General features: G+C 28.4%; 2 long non-coding RNA genes across 2 annotated transcripts; both read right to left on the bottom strand.

Moving 5' to 3' along the window:
- Nucleotides 1-1,619: 1,619 nt before the first annotated feature.
- On the bottom strand, nt 1,620-4,390 carry LOC149988331 (uncharacterized). The gene is made up of 2 exons (XR_016504669.1): nt 3,370-4,390; nt 1,620-3,159 (listed from the first exon to the last, which is right to left on the bottom strand). It is a non-coding gene; the product is annotated as an uncharacterized LOC149988331 (long non-coding RNA).
- A 5,594-nt stretch (nt 4,391-9,984) lies between these two features.
- LOC149988330 (uncharacterized) lies at nt 9,985-11,664 on the bottom strand. The gene is made up of 2 exons (XR_016504668.1): nt 10,680-11,664; nt 9,985-10,467 (listed from the first exon to the last, which is right to left on the bottom strand). It is a non-coding gene; the product is annotated as an uncharacterized LOC149988330 (long non-coding RNA).
- Nucleotides 11,665-20,028: the final 8,364 nt, after the last annotated feature.

Here is a 20,028-nt window from a genome sequence, read left to right as displayed (position 1 = left end):
CACTGGAACCTAAAACCCCCACTGGCTACTGGGTCCAGCCGATGTATCGAGCCAGCGGCAACACGTTTCCGGATTCCCTGCCCATATTTACTCCCCAACTTAAAGAAATCCTCGCTTACTGCGTAACTAGAACTACGCGACGAGGTTGACACACCAACTGCAATCAGTAGCATGTGGACACACTCCGAGGCGGTGCATTTTGTGATTTCTGGTGTGCACGGAAGCATTTTCACGGTATGCCTGCTGTAGCTTCCTAGCACTTTGTCAAGTCTTCTGCTCGGACTTCGGTTGATGACATGGGTTGAAGATGTGGGTTGTTCCTGAGGTCAACACTGAAGTTTCGTCTGTTTGTGTGGATATGTGGATATTTATACATATACACACATGAATATATATATATATATATATATACACACATTTATAAACTGTTGTATAGTTGTGTATGGATATCTCCAGATGAGAGTGATTGTTGTTACATCACAATGCCTACAGTTTCAAAAAAATGCATATCATGCTTTATGGTTTCATAATGTTAGTACCACTTTGTATGGTTGGAAAATTGCTATGCGCTGAGAATTTGTTGGGATGTTGTGTTGTGCTCAATCGGAACCATGATATGGCTATGACCTCTCTCTTCATAGTTTGTATTGAAGTAAGATTATGACTGTATTTTGAGATTATAATTTGTTACATGCATTTACTTTTCTTTCTTTCTTTCTTTATGTTTTACAATCTTTTGCAGTCCCTCAATATAACACAGTATCATACTTTTTGTGTTTTGTAAGAGCAATGTTTTTTAGTAATTATCTTTTGCCATAGTGATTCTTACTTTTAGACTTTTTCACACGACCACCAAACTTAATGCACCTAAAAAAATAAATCATTTACGTTATTACTTAAAAGAAAAGATTGAATTTTTAATTTTCATATTCACAATAATATACTGGTTTAACAATTACTTACACATAGATTACATCATTTAAAGTTACAAATTATTGAATCTGTCACAAATTAATTATTAAAATACGTGTAATTAACACATTGTAGTGTATTAATAGTGAAATATTAAATCAATCAAAAGCTCGTCTTGGCCACCACAAGCAATCTCAGAAGACTGATTCTCTATCCAACAAGGTCAAGATCCTTAATAATTAATAATCAACTGGGAAGAAGATTTGAGTGTTGTTGATCATATAAGTAAAAATAAATATGTTTTATTTATATAAAATGATTCTAAAACTTTATTTGCTTATTCGATCATCATTAGATTTGAATCCATGATTGTGTTCTAGAGTAAATAAAGAAACAAATTCAAAAAACATAAAAAACCTTGTTCTGAAAACGTCATCTATTATTTATTCACGTCTCTTAATTCTAGAACTCAAATAAGTAATTTTTCTACACATAATATACGAATATTTTGTTTATTCTCAAACATGATATTATTATCCACTTGTATAATTATTGTTCTCCAAACATATAAAACTCTGTTTGGTTCACAAATTAAAAGAAAACTTGCTATCTGATGCTTTGGTTTGCAGTGCATGACTTGTATGAGAATAAATGTATTTTTGGATTGAGGTGATCACATGTCTGACGCATAATCCATCATACCACAATTATTTCACAAAACGTGGATCAAATGATTTATTGATTAAAACCGTCTGTATAACAATAGAAATAAATATATCAATATCATTGTCGCCATCAGTTTGAACTATACAGTGTTATTATAATATCCCAGCCATGTTATTGTTACGTGTTTCGAGACACAAGAATAGATATATACACACACACTTACACACATTTATACGAGTGCACTAGGTAATTCTATTTATGACAGTCCCAACACGGAAGTTGAAATCTTGCTGGAAATAAACAACACTAAAACCCGTCTTAAAATAGCACAATCATGTTCGAGTAAAGTTCTGTCGCTCCGTGCTATTTATTTGTCAACATTAACAAACAAAAAAAATATATCAACGGAATCTTCATCGTTACAATCGAATATATCCAACACAACTTACTACTATTGTACATTTGCTGTGGAAACATCCGCAGTGTGAGACAGGACAACAACTAACAGTAATTGGCAGATTCCTTGCAATAAAAGCCCTGCAACTGATTTCAGTGTGTAAGCTCCGCGGGATCCACCAAAACGATTGTTCAAACAAAAACCAAGTTTTGGAATTTCAAACCAAATGCACTCAAAACCAACCAAAGTGCTGTATTCTAAACTAACTAGTGTAGAATCTATCATAATGATACCCCTTGTATAAAAATGATCACTTTTTCTAAGAAAAAAATAATATAAAACTCAATAACTTTTAAGTATAGTTGAAATTTGAAAGAATCAATTTTCAGATAAATATAAAGCTCAGGTTTCAACACTAGTTATGCCATAAGTATGAAGCTAGTGAAACATTCCGAGAGCATATTTAGGGCATTTTAATCACACTATGTATTCCTTTTTTAATCCTTTATTCCTTCAAATTATTTATTACTATTTTTATTTGTTATTTTCATTCAGTATATTAAACATGTGCGTAAACTGTTTACCTATTATTTGGTAGGCCGCGTGCGCAAAAACGTGGGACAAATGTGGATTTTATTTCCTTTTTTTAATGTGCTCCTTCAAAAAGTCCACTAACTTCATCAAATATGACATTAAGCAAAAATCCTCAAAAATAGGTCTCAAGAGTTCCTTTCAGAAGAGGCTCTCTCAACTACGGGCATTGCAAAATATCCAACTGACACATTTGTAGTAGTTCAGGTTCATTTACATGCCAAATCCTTGCTTACAATCTTACACTTCGAAACACTCCCCCAAAAAATAATTGAAAGATGTTTTTGTTTTAAAAGAAGTTATTCAACCCTCATTAAATACGATAATTAAACAATTATTTTTTGCAATGAGGTTGGAACTTGATGCATTGCAGCCGCTAAAATTTGAAGTCTTTTAATACTGCATCCACGTTTGCCAAGCATAAAATAATTGTTTGTTTAATTCTTTGTGGTGGGTATTATGGTTTCTAATACTGGAAATTGCACCTTTGGTGTCTCGATTAGTTGATGATACAGTGAAATAATTGCACATGTATCAATTTATGAAGTATTACAAACAGTTTTGTGTATCCTTTTAATCAGATTAATACTTTTCTGTGAATACATGTTAAAATATATTAGCTCCATTGAAAGTCTGATTGAATTGAGGTAGTATAATTTACATGTTAAACAGAAGAAAATTCAGCATCAAATCATAAAGAATGAAACATTGACATTTTAATAAACAATATATATATATATATATATATATATATATATAAGGAATTTATAAATTGACACAAGTATTTACTAAATCATCCTAACCATCATTAAAAAATCCTCCAGTACTAAATCTGCATTGGTCAAAAACCAACAAAAAAATGGTTGATGGGTAGGTCAATTTAATAAATGCTTGGGTTGATTTAACGATTTCCTATATATATATATATATATATACACACACACACACACCTACAGTTGACTAAACTCTTCAATAGTTGCGCTTTCTATTTATAAATTACAATAATTTTGTAAAACATCTACTATATAGTATTACAGGTGATTTATTATTCTGTATATAACTATATATTCATATTAAAAACATGTTTGTATTGAGTTTAAAATTTTCAAATTCAGAATATAAACTTGAGTTGTATAGTAAACTTTAATATTTAGTTTTTATAAAATTTTAGTTTGAATTTCTAAAACTTTTTTGAATTAGTTTTAAATAATAAGAACATTTCGTTTTACAATATATATATAACTAATATAATTAAGAGTTTTAATGAATATATGTGAATATATATATATTCAAATTACTTTAATATTAGTATTTTGTTTATTATCAAAATCAGATTTAATAGTCACAATTAAATAATATCATCTCTTAAGTTAAAATATAAAAGATGTTAAATTAGGTTTTAATAATGTGATTTTTCATAATATGGTAATAAACATAATAAAAATCAACTAAAGATTAAAAACATTACACATTGTGTTAAAATCTAGAAACATACAATATTTATGGACAAGTATAGACTTTTATTTGAAAGGTGCAAGTGGGTTTCAATTATATACGTATCATTATGTCAAGACGGATGAAAGAAATTGAAATTAAAATCAAAAAATTGAAAATTTAATTATTCATATGTTTCTGCTATAAAGAGAAATAAAATACCACACTTTATATTCATAAAGATTTTTTTTCTATCACATATATATGTATATACACAAATATGATGTTAAATTAAAGAAGTATATAGAATATATGTGATGAAAAAAGGTTTGCTCAACACTTTGTAAACTAGGTTGGAAACTAATTTGATTATAAAAAATGATTTGTAAATTATATTAATAAAACATGTAAGTTTTTCCAATTTTTTTAAAATTAAATTTTTATACTTATAGTTAGTAGACAATATCTTTTAGAAAACAAAAAATATACTAAATCTAGAAAATGCATAGAATATTAAAGAGTCAAATCTAGATTTCAAACAACTGACACAAATAAAGTCTCAATTTCATAATGTGATCTTTTAAATCTAACTAAGAGGACATAGCAAGAATTTGTTTTCCGTTTAATATTCTTTAAGAACTGAGTAAAACTAAAATTTATTTTTTTACATTTTTAAATCATTAAATTCAAATAAGTGTTTGCTTGAAGAATAAGAATAAAGAATATTTATAGAAATTGTAAAAAGGGCAAATATCGCACATACCCCTGGACATTCTCGAAATATCATGAATACCCGTCAAATTTTGATAATATCACATATACTTCTCCTTTTTGTGTTAATTGCAAGAATGCCCTTTGGGCTGATAACCTATATGTGTCCTGTTTGTTTTAGTTTTAACTGGGGTCCGGAGCGGCACTTTTCCGCTTCTCGCACCTCCCTTCACACACTGACACACTCAGCAGCACAATTTTTTGCGACCTGAATTTTGTCGAAACAAAACAGCACATTTTTGTTGGTGTCTTCTGCGGTAATTCCTTGTTTCAAAGTAGTGTGTGATTACGAGATGAGATAAAGTAACCTGGGTGCAGTATGTCATGCTGATTCTTGTTTTCAGAAGAGATTGTTGTTGTAAATGGGTCCCCTGCCGGTTCCAGCTTGACATCCCACCTTGTATTACGTCGTTGTTGATACTTTGGTGGGATTGGTAGAAGAACGTTTGGCAGTGAATCGGTGTGTTGGTGCAGTGGGTCGTCGTGTTGGTGCGGTGAGTCGTTGTATTGGTGTCCCTATGCACGCATTGGTGACGAAAATTCCCGGCGGTGATCAGTGCTAAGCGCCCACGAAGTCACCTGTGGAATCGGGCGTGCCTAACTATTTCACCAAAGTTCACTGTTACGATGCCAAGTTTCCATCTGCGTTGGGTCGGATATCAGGAGCCAGTCGGCGAAGAACGCCGACTGGGTCAGTGGAGAAAGGCAATCCGGAAGCACCAACTCTGCATTACCAATTGCATTTAACCCCCAAAATTGTGTTTAAAATTTTCAACCACCATTTTAATCCACCAGAGGTAGTTTATAATGCTCATTGGTGGCTGGGTACTGAATTCTGTCTACCGCGTGCTTCCTTCGATGCTCAAGTGCTGTCGTTTGTAGTTGTAAATTGTTATCACACTTTCTTTTTAATGCTTGGTGTGATGAAGATCAGTACCGATTGTACTGAATGCTGCCTTGCCTATCGCATGAATGAAAGCCCAGATAGCCTCGCTTGAGATCCCAACAAGGTCTTCGATAAAGGCCTTGTTGGCCTGTTCGACGCGCGACCGGAGTCGTCGATGAATGTCCGGCTAGGGTCAAATGATATCCGACTGAGATCATCAGTCAACGCCCGATTGAGATCGTTGAATAATACTCAGGTGGGGTTGTCGAGCAAGGCTGCACTACAATGTTTGATTGACACATTGCTTGCTTCTTCTTGTAACGGCTGGCTTGTTTTACTGTTTGTTGATACCTTACTGGTTGTTCGTGTCTTGTTATTAGTTGGTACCCTGATCTCATTGTTAGGCCTTGGAGTTGTCATCTCTTCCACTGTACATGTTACCTCAGGAGGAGAAAGTGGTCGTAAATCTTCAAAAATAGACCATAATTTCTCTTTTGATTTTGATATAAGTTGATTTGTTGCTTCATGAGCCTTTTCTTCATATTGTTTTTGCATTTTTAAGGTAATAATTTCCCGTTTTTAAACTGTCACTGTGATCAGATAACCATTAAATCTGTTTGGCTATAAAACCATCATCTGCCTTTGAACTCTCTAAAGTGTTCATAATATCATTTTTTTGTCGTTTTATCACTTGAAGTATTAACAATTTACTTAAATTCTCTTTTTGTTTAGAAATTGCTAAATATTGCCTATATACTTCATTTGCTTCTTTTTTTCTTTCAACTAATATTGTCAATGAAGGTCTTTTCTATTGCATGAATAACTAGAGTGATCATCAAAAACTTCATTATTTTTAGTAATTTTTCTATCACCTTCCTCCTTACAATTTTCATTTTTTTTGTCTTTTAGCTTCATTACCTTCTTTTATCAAATTCTATATTGCAGTTGACAATTTTTCTTCTTTTGAATGTGGTCTACCTATTTTTTCTTACTTATCTTGTTATCTTCTACAATTAAACTCTTCTCTATAATAATAGTAGCAACTATTGGAATAGATAAACCTTCATTATACCCTCTTTTATTCATTTTTCTTTTTCAAAGTTCAATTTCTCTTTATTCATTCTAGATTTGAGCAATTAATAACCAAATGTGAATACCAACCATTGTCTTTTTATATAAAACTTTTCAATTCCATTCTATCCAATAACTCTTTTTTCTTCTCAATCCATTGGTTTTGTTGGATAGTACCAAATTGAAATTCTATAGCTATCTGCCTATCAAAAATCTCTTTGCTTCTACTTTTAGCCATTGTTATAATGTAAAATTTATATATATAAATGATTGTAAAAAAATTAATATAATCTTCATATATTTATGGATGATTCGTGTTTTTATCTACAAAGTTTTTAAGCTTGATTCAATCATTTTAACTATAAATACTTTAGCTATAACTATTATAGCTCTAACTACTTTAATAAAATATTTTTTTACTATTTTTTTTATTTTATAGAATTATTATTAAGTAAATTAATATTTTTTATTAATTTTTTAGTTAATATTTTTATTCAAAATTATAATTAAAATATATGAATTATTCTATAATTTTTTTAAAGTCATATATATCTAAAAATTAAATATTTTGAAAGCGGCAATATTTAACTTGTTTTTATGACTTAATATATTATTCATGTATAATATTGGTTGAATATTTTCATATTCATAAAAAAATTCTTCAATTATTTGTTGTACATTATGTTTCTTATTTTATAAAATATTCACCAAAAATAAAAATAAATATGTGGATTCCCTTCCATTTCATTATATAGTTTAATTTTATTTATATTAATCATGATAATGATATTGTCAAATAACATTAAATCTATTGTTCCATTAGAATAAACCAAATTGACCACATAAGGTCCTATTACATCTTATTTTTGAATTTTTGTTGTAATTAAGCTTTTAATATATTTTCTTTAGATTTTTTTCTTTGTAAATCTATTTTACAAACTTAACAAAGTTTATTTGTCATTACAATTTATATATTAAAGACTTGAGCTATCTTTCTGATTTTATTTATGTATTGAATAGGTAAAAGTCCTTCCTTATCATAAACAAAAAGAAAAAGCGTATGCTTAGTTGTTACTTTGTATGTTGTACAATATGTCCACAATGCTAAATAATTTTTTTGTATTCCAATCTATTTGATTTGCATTGACTGTTTTACTTAACAAAGCTTTAAGAACTTCATTAACTAATTCACCTTGTCTATTTCTTTCAGGATAATAAGTTGTAGACTTTTGATGTTGAATCATAAATTCTATCATTAATAATTGAATTTTTTTATTAATAAAAATATATTCCTTAATCACTTATTAATTCAATAAGATATCTATAACATGTTATAATTTCTTCATATAAGAATTTTTTTTATTGATTTAGTTGTGTAATCTTTTCATGTTTTATTTCTATCCATTTTGTTGTATAATCAGTTGTGGTTATAATATATCAATTCCATGTTAAACTAGTTGGCACATCTATTGGTCTAATAAAATCAATTCTCCATTATTGAAATACTTTTAATAGTAATATTGGATATAAAAGGTTTTTGTATTTATTTGATTTAGTCATTTTTTCTTGATAAACATCACATTATTTGCAACAATTATATATATCTTGTCTTTACATTGGCCGCAAAATTAAGGTAGTAAGAATTTTGTGTAAAGTTATTGTTGCCAAAAAATAACCTCTAGCCAATCATTCATGAGCTTTAATAATAATAGCATTTGTAATAGGACCTACTAAACAAATTTGTTCTATTTTATCTGAATATGTTATTCATTAATTTTTTTACTTTGTCTAAATAAAAGTATCAACTTCAGATGGCAATTTGTCATCTGACATTAATTAAAGTAGTTGTGGTAAGTCATCCTTTCTTCAAAAAATTCAAAAAAAAGGATCTCTAATCTATGAAAGATAATGATTGCTATTCTTTTGCCAGATTAACTTAGACTATAAATAAACTTGTATTTAGAAAAGTATCTATTATACTAATAGGTGATTCTTTAGTAGTTATTTTGGATATACAATCTGCCATCACATGTTGACGTCTTGGTTTGTAAATAATTTTGAAATCATATCCCTATAATAATAAAATCCATCTTGCTACTTGACTTGAAAATATTGGCCTATTAATTAAATATAATAATTCTTGATGATCAATATAAAATATACAACAATTTTCCAATAAATAATGTCAAAATTCAAAAAATATGATAATTGGAATGCTTCTCTTTTTGTGGTAATATAATTTCTTTCAGCCTAATTTAATAATCAACTTGCATAATAAATTGATGAATCTAATTGTTTGATAATATTTTGGACCAAAATACTTGAATTCCATACATGCTAAAATCATCAAGAAAAACTTAAAATTGTTCAAATATTCTACAAAGGCATGCATAACTCTTCTTTGAAATATAGCACATGCATTTTTCAATCCAAAAGGCATTACTCAATATACAAATGGTCTCCATTCTGTAATAAATAAGTTTTAAGCTAATCTTTTTGAGCCATTGGAATCTGATTATAACCATTGAATCCATCTAAAATAGAATAAATTCTGTGTCCAACCATTATTTCAAGTATTACATCAGTAAAAAGTAATGGAAAATAATTTATTTTTGTGACTCCATTAAGTTTTCTATAATCAATACAAACTTGGACTTTACCATTTTTTTATTAGGAATAATAACTATTGGAAATAACTATTTTGTTTGATCCATAGGATAAATAAATCTTATTTTAAATAATTTATCCTTTACTTTAGTAGTATAAGTTAAATTCATTTAATATCTTGTTTATTTAATTGGTTGGGCATTAAGTTCAAGTTCAATTCAATGTTCACAAACATGAGCAAGTAATCCATTTAAATCTTCATAACTCCATAAAAAAGTATGTTTATATTCTTTTAATAATTTTATTAATTCTTCTTTAAATCCCTCATCATTTTGCTTTCCTATCTTCATTGTACTTGGTTGAGTTATAGTTCCCTATGAGCTAAAATAATCCTCCACTACTTGAAATTTACTCTAATTCATCATAAATAAATTAAATATGTGAATTTCTAGAATTTATAGCTATTAATTAAATCCTAATTAACTTACTTCTAACCTCTTTAAATCATCCAAGTAATCTATCAAAACCTCCACTACTAACTCACACTTACAATAATAACTCACTAAAATATTCATGCATTGAGAGTTTACTTACTTACTTTATTATTATTATTATTATTTAATTAAAATTCATCCATCTACAAAATTCATCCTTCAATAAGTTTTCATTCACTTATAATAATTCATCCATTAAAAAAATACAATTTCAACTGTTTATCCAATTCATTCAATCCTATTTCATCCGCTTACTGCTTGCGTTCTTACAGAGAGGGTCCATGGGCGACCTGCCACTAGCTTCGACGACAAGCTTCTTGCCTCTACAGCACTCCTGCGGCAGCAATGCAGGTTCTTCCTTGTCGATGCTTTGCTGCAAATTATGATGTGCAATGAAGCTCTAGAACTCTATTCTACAAGTCGATAAACCTATTTGCCTTCGAAGCTTGGCTCCTCCGAATGTTCATCCAACATAGAATCAGTTCAACGATGGATCAATAAGGTGTTGTATTCCACTGTTGACCAGTTGTGGTGCTTATAACCATAACAACAAATGCTGACCTTGGAGGGGATGACACCGTGATCCAAACCCAAGCAGGATCAAGGTTTCGGAGCTCTGCCAAGGTGCACCCTTTTTCCTTACAATTCCACATGCTTCAAGTTACACCTTCGGTCAAGGATTCCATAGCAACAGCATGAAAAGAAGAGAATGCGTAATCCAGAACCCTTCCCCAACTTGATCTAGTGGAAGCACCAAATTGTGGAGGGTACCAGTTGGTTAGTGATTTTTCACGATCAACTACAAGAGACCATGCACAGAAAATCTCTACAAAGGATGATTGAAGCGCACCATAACATATTATCAGCGGACAATGAACCGCAAGGGCCTTGCCGACAATACTATCAGCGTTGTAGAAATGCAAGAGCGCCAACTAAGCAGATCCTACCCCAACAATTAGAATCTTTGATCAGGTGCCGCGTAGAGAAGCTAAAGGCCCACTCGTTGAAGACTGTGACAGTATGTTAGGAAGCAGATTTTGATCTACGCAGAACCAGACGCGGCTCCTCTTCGAATCCAAGCAACACCGCACAAGCGACTCCAAGATAAGAAAAAATTGTGTAACGGCCTTGCCACAACCCTTCCCTTGACAACAAGTAGAAAACACATAATGTTGTTTGGTGACCAGATTATAGTCTAGATGTACATCCAGCAACAACCCATGCAATATCGAGCTCCTAGTCATATGCCATCGGAACCAAGCCAAGATTAGGGTTGTTGATAATTAGTGCCAAAATGAGGAAGGAAAGAACTGCTGCAGGGGGGAAGATTGACCAAACACAGCCACCGCCAACTGCACACAATAGGACAATTCGATAATTCCGCAGCGCCACTAAAGTGTTGGTGTAGATCCAACGCCACACACATCGATAACTGGCTTCTCAACAGTAGCACCACCACCACCTTCGTAACACCACACTCCAGCAGCAACCGTCATGCTCCAATAGCAACCGCCTACGCTTCCGCTGCCAAGTCAATAGAAGGAAAACGAGGCACGCCTCCACTACTTGAACACCTCGCAATTGGACCTCCAGAAGAAAAGAGTATAAAAACACAAAACTTTCGATTCCCAACTCTACGCTGATCACGGAACAAAAAAAATAGATGCTGCACCACAGTACCTCCAGAGGGGACAAAAAGGAACAACCATAATCACACGCAAGGATGAGAGAGACACACCAAAATTCTCGGTGCTCTCTCACCGGATGACAGAAAAAGGAGAGAGAAAAGAAGGCGGCCGGGGTCCAGAACTACCATGAACCCCATTAGACTCCGAGAAATCCGGCCGACATCCAACTAGCCAGAAAGATTATATTTATTCTTTACCTTGATTTCTTTTCGCTGTTTTCTTTCCTCTTTCCTCCTTTTTTCTTTTCTTTTTCTTTTCTCTTATCTTTTTCCTTCTTATCTTCTTTTTTGCCTTTCTCTTCTCCCCCTCTTTTCTTCTACTATACTTTCTTTCCTAATCCTTAATTTGCTTTTAACTTATAATTCTCTTCATTTATTTTTCTATTATATATATATATTTAAATATTAATAAATAAATTTTTATTTTTTTATTATTTTTTTATTAACAATGAAGGCTACTCCTATTGAGCCATCATTTAATGTTAGCTAACAAAAAACATATTCATCATGGAAATTTGTCTCAATAAATTTCACCTTAGGTTGCATATTTGTTATTAGAATTTTTTTTCTCTATTTACCTAAAAATTCCTCTATTACCTCACAAAACTTGTGATCTAAAGCATAATAAGTGCCTTTTTAATACTAAATACTCAAGTAAGTCAATTTAGTGAGTCATATTCCCAGATTCACTTTATTTATTTAATCTTTTTTACTAATGTCCAATTGCTGATTTTATTTATTTATTTATTTATTTATTTAATTGCTACTATTGCCGGAGTTGTATTTAATTTTCTTGCTTCCATTCTAAATTTCTAAAAATCATCAAGATACCTTATCAATTTTTCTAATGATTTTATTGATTTATAAAGTTTTTTCTTATTTTTTCCTTACATTTAGTGTTATTCTAAGATATTATTTCCACCAAGTTACAATCATAACTAAACATCTCTTTTAATCTAGATAATTCAATGTTAGCTACAAAAATAACAAAGGTATAGCTTGATGAACATTTTGTACTTCTTCATCAGTCAATCTTTCTTTTCAATTGTAATATTTCAAATGTGTAGGACGTTTTGATGGTGGAAGGCATGGATATTTTTGTTTATTTTTTTTCTATTTTAAAAAAATAGTTAAAATATTCTTAGCCTAATCTTGTTTAGACCTTGCTTATTTAAATCATGGTTCACCTAATAATATAGAATATCTTTGAGTTTTTTTCTATTTCTAAAACTATTACTATAATATTATAAGTAAATTATTCTATTTATATATGAAAATCTTTGATAACTTCTATTGGAGTTATTTTTTGTTAATTATCTATTTTTATTATAAAAGGTGATAATTCAATCCTATTATAATCCAACTTTTTAGAGAGTTTATTTGTGATAATATTTATTCTTGAACCTCTATCTAATAATATATCTTGTATAATTTGATGTTTAATTTTTATAATTATTATACACACTTTTGTATCATAATCTTAACTTTCAACATAAGCTTTTGATGCACTTGGTTCAAAATTACTTTCAAGAAGAAATGCCTTCATAACCTTCTTTTTGCAATATGGAGCTAATTCTAATAATTGTCCTATAGATGTATTTGCTTTTTTTTGTCAAAATACATCTCCTATAATTCTTTCAATCTTCTTTTCTTTTCTTATTTATTTTTCCTCAATATTTTTATTTGCTAATTTTTTGTCCTCTTTAGATGATTTTTTTTTAAAAAAAAATTGGGATATTTTTCAAATTTCTTTTGTGATTGTTGTACTTCTCTAGTTACATCTTTGTGTATCCTTCTTTTACTTATTCATTTTTGAGAGTTTTTTATTTATTTATTTATTTATTTTTTTTGTATAATTTATATGAGTTAATAAACTCAAGTTGCTTCTTGCTTCTATCTTCATCTTCTTCATCACTACTACTACTCCTTGATACTTCATTCTCAATTTTATTTTTATTTCTTTGAGCCTGGTTCATTACACAAACTTGTGAGATTATTACATTTGTGGCTATAATAGATTGTTCTTGTGTTTGTGCCTCTCGAGCATTTTTTTGGTATTTAAGTTATAATTGACATTCTACTTTTATATGTCCATTCTGATGGCAATAATAATACTCAAGATTATTACCTCCTTGTGTTTGATTCACATAACTTTTTTTTGATGAATTTACATTCTTGTTTCTTTCATATCTTCTTTCATATCTTGGCTATAATCTATCTTTATAGTAATTGGCTTTATATTCTTCTCCACAAGGATATCTTTCCTTCCTTCTATAATTATTATTCCTTGTAGTATCCTATCTTTTATAATATTATTGATTCAAAGGTTCTTAACCTCTATCTTGATTATTGAATAAATTTCTTTTTTTAGATTTTTTTCTTTTCACATTATTCAATTGTAATTATATATGATAAATTACTAAACTTCTATCTCTATAACATCAATTATAAGTACCATCATTAGTTTGATGTGTGTATGTATTATAATTTGTATAAAATTTCATATGACAATCAAAAAAAAAAAAAAAAAAAAAAAAATCCTTTATTATTTCATTTTTTTATAAATAATACCTATTCTAAATTACTTTGATGTAATAATTAATTAAGCCATGGCTTCTTTTAATTTCCTTAAATTTTCTTTAGTTGTCTTTTTTTCCTTTCTTCTCGATTTGAATCTTTACTTAAATCTTCAAAATTTGTATCATAAACTTTTTTATTCCTATATGTACTTAGTTCAATCTTTCTTGCTAATTATAAAGCTTCTTCCAATGTATTTTTTGGTAATAAAGCTATATATTTGTCTATTATTTTTTTAATCCATTCAAGAACCATGTTTTTTTTAAATAAGTCATGGAGTTAAGAAACAAGTTTATTAGCTGTTTGTATCACTCTTTCAAAGAATTCTTCTACATATTCACTCTTCTTTTGCTTGAGACATAAAAGACTATTAATGAATTTTCTACCACCCGTATCTTTAATTTGGATAATCTAGCTTTTGTATGTCTAATGATTAGTATCATATTGGTTTTTGCTCTTTATTGTAATGGCATGGATAAACTTAAAGTTTATATTGAAAATTATCTTGATTTTATATTTACAATATAGTGTACTAAATTTAATTTTTTTGTAAATTCTTTTATGATTAAAAGACTTTTTTTTCTCCACTAGTTGTATTTGTCAAATTTGTATCATCTTCAATGCTAGAATTCATATCTTCTATTAAGTAATTCAACTTAAGTCTTCTAGATGAATCTTGTATTTTAATGTATTATTCTTTTTTTTCAGCATTTTGTCTATCAATTCTATCCTTTTTGATTTCTTCTTTTTAGATTTATATACTCTATAAATATGATGTCATTCAATAGCTTATTTTCTAGGAATTTTTGGACTTTTAAAAAATCTAGTTTCTTAGATTATTACCTAATGTAGTGTTTAACTTCTTTAATCATTAATTTTGATGTTATTTCGTAGTTTCTTTTTAAAAAATTATTGAATATTAGTTTGATCTAGTTTCTTAATTATTAAAGTTGACCTTCATACAACTTTCTTTGATATAGATTCTTCTTCGATATGCATTGTTACACGACTCTAAAAACAATTGTAGCCTAATTAATCTAGGTATCTTACAAATTTTTGAAATTTTATAAATAAATAATTATAATCCTTGCTATGATATCAGTTGTATAGCAAGGTAATAATTAAAGAGGATTTTTTTAGAAACAAAATAAAGTACTTGATAAATAAATATATATAAATATATATATATATATATATATATATATACATATATTTAAATATTTTTAGAGAAAAAAATAATATCTTTGAAGTTGAATCCTAATAGAAGCTCTATTAAGCCAAAATCTAATAATATGGAAGAAGGTTGATCTAGTTGCAAATTTGGAAGAGGTCAATTGTGGCAATAGATCAAATGCTGACATGATTTTTTTTTTTTTTTTGTGGAAGTATCAAAGATGGATAAATTTCTTAATACTTTTTTTAAGAAGTAAGTTAGCTAAGAAGAAGAAGCCAAAGCTATCTTAGTATAGAATGAAGATGAAGAGTTGATACAAGAACTTAAGTAGTCTTGGACTCAAGTGCAAGAGCAAATAGACCAGCTAGTGAAAATTGATGAGATAGGGTAGCAAGTTTTGGTTTTGCTATGGCAAGTATTTGATATGTAATAGCAGAATCTCATTGTACAAGAAGACAGCTAAATAAAAAGATAACATTGAAGAATAGCTTCTTTTTGATTTCATAATCGTTACATTACTTGGGCTTCTATCAATGACAACTTCTACTATTTCAAGAAGTAAGTTTCGTATTGGTAAAGACAAGAAAAAGACTAAACAAGCACCTTTAATTTTTAAATAATTACAAAGTTAGAATTAATTAGTAATTAAGTAATATCTATTGGACTCACCTTGATGTGAATTTGCAAGTAATACATAGTTTGCTAGAGCTTAATAGCAAGACAATGTGATTATAGTATAAATTATAAAATCTTATATTAATAGGTGTACCAATTTGTCATTTTTAAGGCATGATTAGCCATTTTCATGTTTTTATATAGGTTTTTGGTTTTTCAAAGAGAAGGAGGTGGTTAAACAGCAATCTTAGTAAAAATAGGGAGACAATACTTTACTTGAATTTTTTTGAGTGCTTGCAATCCAATAGGAAGGGTGCAAGAGAAAAATTAGGGGCAAAGGATCACTCTTCATGGTGATCATATACATATTGATTTTAGGCCTTAAAAGGTTAAAAAATATTGTGTAAAGATTAGCATATGATGCTTTTCATCCTTATGTATATTCCAACATTACTAAAGAATAAACATATTTGTTCTCAAATTTCTTTGCCAAAGTTGTAATTATAAGTGATAGAATTTAATGGTGAAGCTAGCTTTTGTGATAGGAAAGGAAGAAGTAACAAAGTAAGTTGCAGTGGATAATTTTGATCCTAGAAAAATATGATGTAGTGGTTACAAGTTATAAACAATGACCTTGTTTGTTGAAGAGGGAGCTTGTATGCGTTTAAGATTATTGATTGAAAGAATTCCTTTTTAGATTTCAAAGGGCTAAATGATTCAACTTGAATAGTATTCTTTGATCTTTTTAAAAAAATATTAAATATTAAAGAAATAGGAATAAAAGTATAAATTGAGCAAGTCATAGATAATCTAGTAAGAAAATATTATACTATCAAAGGTTAATTGGTGATCTTAAGAATGATAGAACATCAAGAAAGTAAACTTGTAAGACTTATTTGTGGGAATCGAGTAAGTAAGTGAAAGTGAAAATTCAAGTCCATCACTATATACTGGAGGTGATAAATTCAACATCATATAGTAGTTGTACAATTGACCAAAAGTTACATTTTTGTGGGCAGAAATAAAATATCTTCTTATGATAGAAGAAAGATTATTGTAGTTGTATTTGAAAATTAAAGTACTTGTAATGTTCCTCCTTTATTCTTAGTATTATATAATAATACAACTATTAGATAAAAAAAATATATTTTATAATAAAAGAATCTAGTAAAAAGATATGGTAGAAAAATAAGGATAAATAGTAAGAAGATAGTAAAAACTTTAATCTTAATGCTACTTTTTTATAAAAGAAACTTCTATTTATTTTATAGGAGCATAAATAATTAATATAAGCATATTTAAGAAAAGATTAAAAATAGATTTTAGCAAAAATTACCTTAAAATATGAAGAATTGATTTAGAAAGGATTGGTTATGAACTAAGGTTGAAATCGAATTCTAAGGTACAAAATTGCATATCTATGGCAACTTTAGAATTAGTTGGCTAAAAAAAGAATGGGATTTGAAAGAAAACAATAGAAAAAAAATTAAATATTGATTTGAAGTGATTTGATTGTATAATAACTTTGTAAAGACTTTGCAAAGTTAAGATTTTTTTTAAGTAACTTTGGATTTTGAAAAATTTAAAGAGTTGGTACTTTGAACAATTATTTGAGATTTGTAAATGATCTATAGATGAAATTTTAAGATTAAGTTTTTATTATTATGCATAATTTGTATTACAAGTTTTAACTTGATGTAATAGTTCATTAAAATTTTATTGAAGCTCAAACATATTATGGTTTGAAGAATTAGAATTTAAAAGATTAGTGAAGGTTTTTAAAATATCTATCAATTTGTTAATTGGATTAAAGTCAAATTTTATATATTTATAGTAAACTTAACCTCCAAATTTTTATAAAGTTTGAAACTTACTAAAAGATAAAATTAAGAGATTTTAGCTCTAGAATATTGACATCAAGGTTGAAAAAGAAGGCAAGCCAACATCCAAGTGGATTTTAGAAGTTATCTTCTATTTGTTATGTTTAATCTTCTTTAAAATATTTTTTCTTATTTTTAATTTAGTAAGTGAGAAGTATAAAAAATTTGAATTGAAATTAATAATTCAATCATTAGTTATTGAAATTTTAGTCTGCTATAAGATTTAGGATTTACTTAGGATTTGATTAGGATTTGATATAGGATTTGATTAAGATTTAGGATTTGGTTAGGATTTTATGAGAGATTTTATATTACATTAGAATTTTTGAGAGTTATATTAGAGTTTTTTAAAAATTATATTAAGATTTGATTAGGATTCAATTAAGATTTTTATTTTTAATACGTATATATAGGATTTTTTACATACTATCTTTATTTATGGTTCTTAATATTTATGGTAAAATTAATAAGTTCTATTTAAAAACATAACTCATCTTTACTAAGTAACCTTTGTTTATTTTGTAAGTTTTATGAATTCAATTACAAAGGATAGCAAAAAATCCTTAATATGGTTTTTAAATGAACATCTAGATTGTCATATCTTGAGAATTATGAAATGTTCTTTTTTATTTTTATATTGGAACTATCCTTGTTCTTATCTCAAGTTCTTAGAATTCTTATTTTCATCAAGGTTAAGGTCGAACAATTCAACTTTAATTCTATCTTCAATAAATTTATCAATTTTATCTTATCTTCTTCAACCTAGTCTTTAAAGCTCTTTCTTTGAAAATAACTATATCTTCATGAATATCTTGTCTTCATTTTCTTTAAGCTAGTCTTTAAAGCTCTTACTTTCTTATATTGAAGAACATTAATATTTTCATGAACCTCATCTTGTCTTTGTCTTTGTCAACCTAATCTTCAAAGCTCTTGCTTCTTTGTATTGAAGAAAAATTATATCTTCATAAATTTTAACTTATAATTCTTATAACTTAATAATAGACTAAAAATATATAATAAAAAAACATGCAAATATGTCAATTATAATCTCTTTATTATGATTTTCTTTTGATAATTATAACACAATATTAAAGCTATTTTAAACTTTTTTATAATAAATTTCTTTCAATTTTATTTAAATATAATAAAAAAAAATTCTAACTACCATAATTATTAAAGATGGTTGAAACCACCTTGACTTTTAAATACATGAACAGCTAACTCCTTTGTTTTTTGATACTTTCTTATCTTTTTTTAATCTCATTTATATTTCTATAATTTATTTTTTTATATTAAGTTTTTTTTATGATAGTTTATTTTATTTATTTTTTTCTATAATATAATTTTAATAAAATAATATCTTTGTCTTATTAATTATAATTTTTAGAATTAACACACACAAATTCTTCTTTCTTTTGTCCACCATAACATCATCTCTTCACACATACTTGTTTGCTTCACACAAGATAAAAATATACCACAATACATTTATTTTTGTGAAAAATAACACCTTAAATATGGATAAGCAAGTTACTCTAAATAGCTCATCATTATTATTGCAACTCCATTTTTGACTTACATATTTACAAACTCCACCTTGAAATTTTGTAGTTGCTCATTCAAGATGTGATTACAATGCTGTTATACATATTTTCATCTTCATCTCATGCTTTGCGATGCACTTGTGTTTATTGTTGTTCTATATAGGATATGTTGCAGCAAAAGATAGCAACACCATAGTTTCTTCATCATACAAAACTAGACTCTATCACCACAATTATTCTAGATATGTACATCACATTGTACACAAGGTGCAAGAAGGGTTAAGCACACAATATGTCAAGTAGTGATACAACTCCAAAAAAATGTTTGGCTTACTTCATCTCATCTCAATTCATCTAATTTCACCTCATTGCTACCATTTTCTCTCCTTTATAAACTTAGGCAATGAAAAAAAAATGAGATGCAGAATCTAGTATTTGAGCCATATGTGTAAAAATGTAAAGACCCTCACATCATGAATTAGCAAATGTCATGATCTTGAGTCCCTACTCTAAAATAGAGTATTATGAAGTCCAATTCAACCATCACTTGCTTGTGAGGAGCAATTACAACTTCTACATCCTATTAGCAGCTACCATCCTTAAACTTGCAATACTCGTCAACCTTCACTTGAGGCTTTATTTATCAACTTGCTTAGCTTGCAAAGCCTTAAGAAGTACTTCACTTGTCAAATTATCATGTATATTAATGACATCTTTGATAT

Source organism: Physcomitrium patens, chromosome 9 (assembly GCF_059467195.1).
Source record: "Physcomitrium patens ecotype Gransden chromosome 9, ASM5946719v1, whole genome shotgun sequence".
NCBI lineage: Eukaryota > Viridiplantae > Streptophyta > Bryopsida > Funariales > Funariaceae > Physcomitrium > Physcomitrium patens.
The sequence above is the reverse complement of the archived record's forward strand: the minus strand, read 5'-3'. Positions and strand labels throughout refer to the sequence as shown.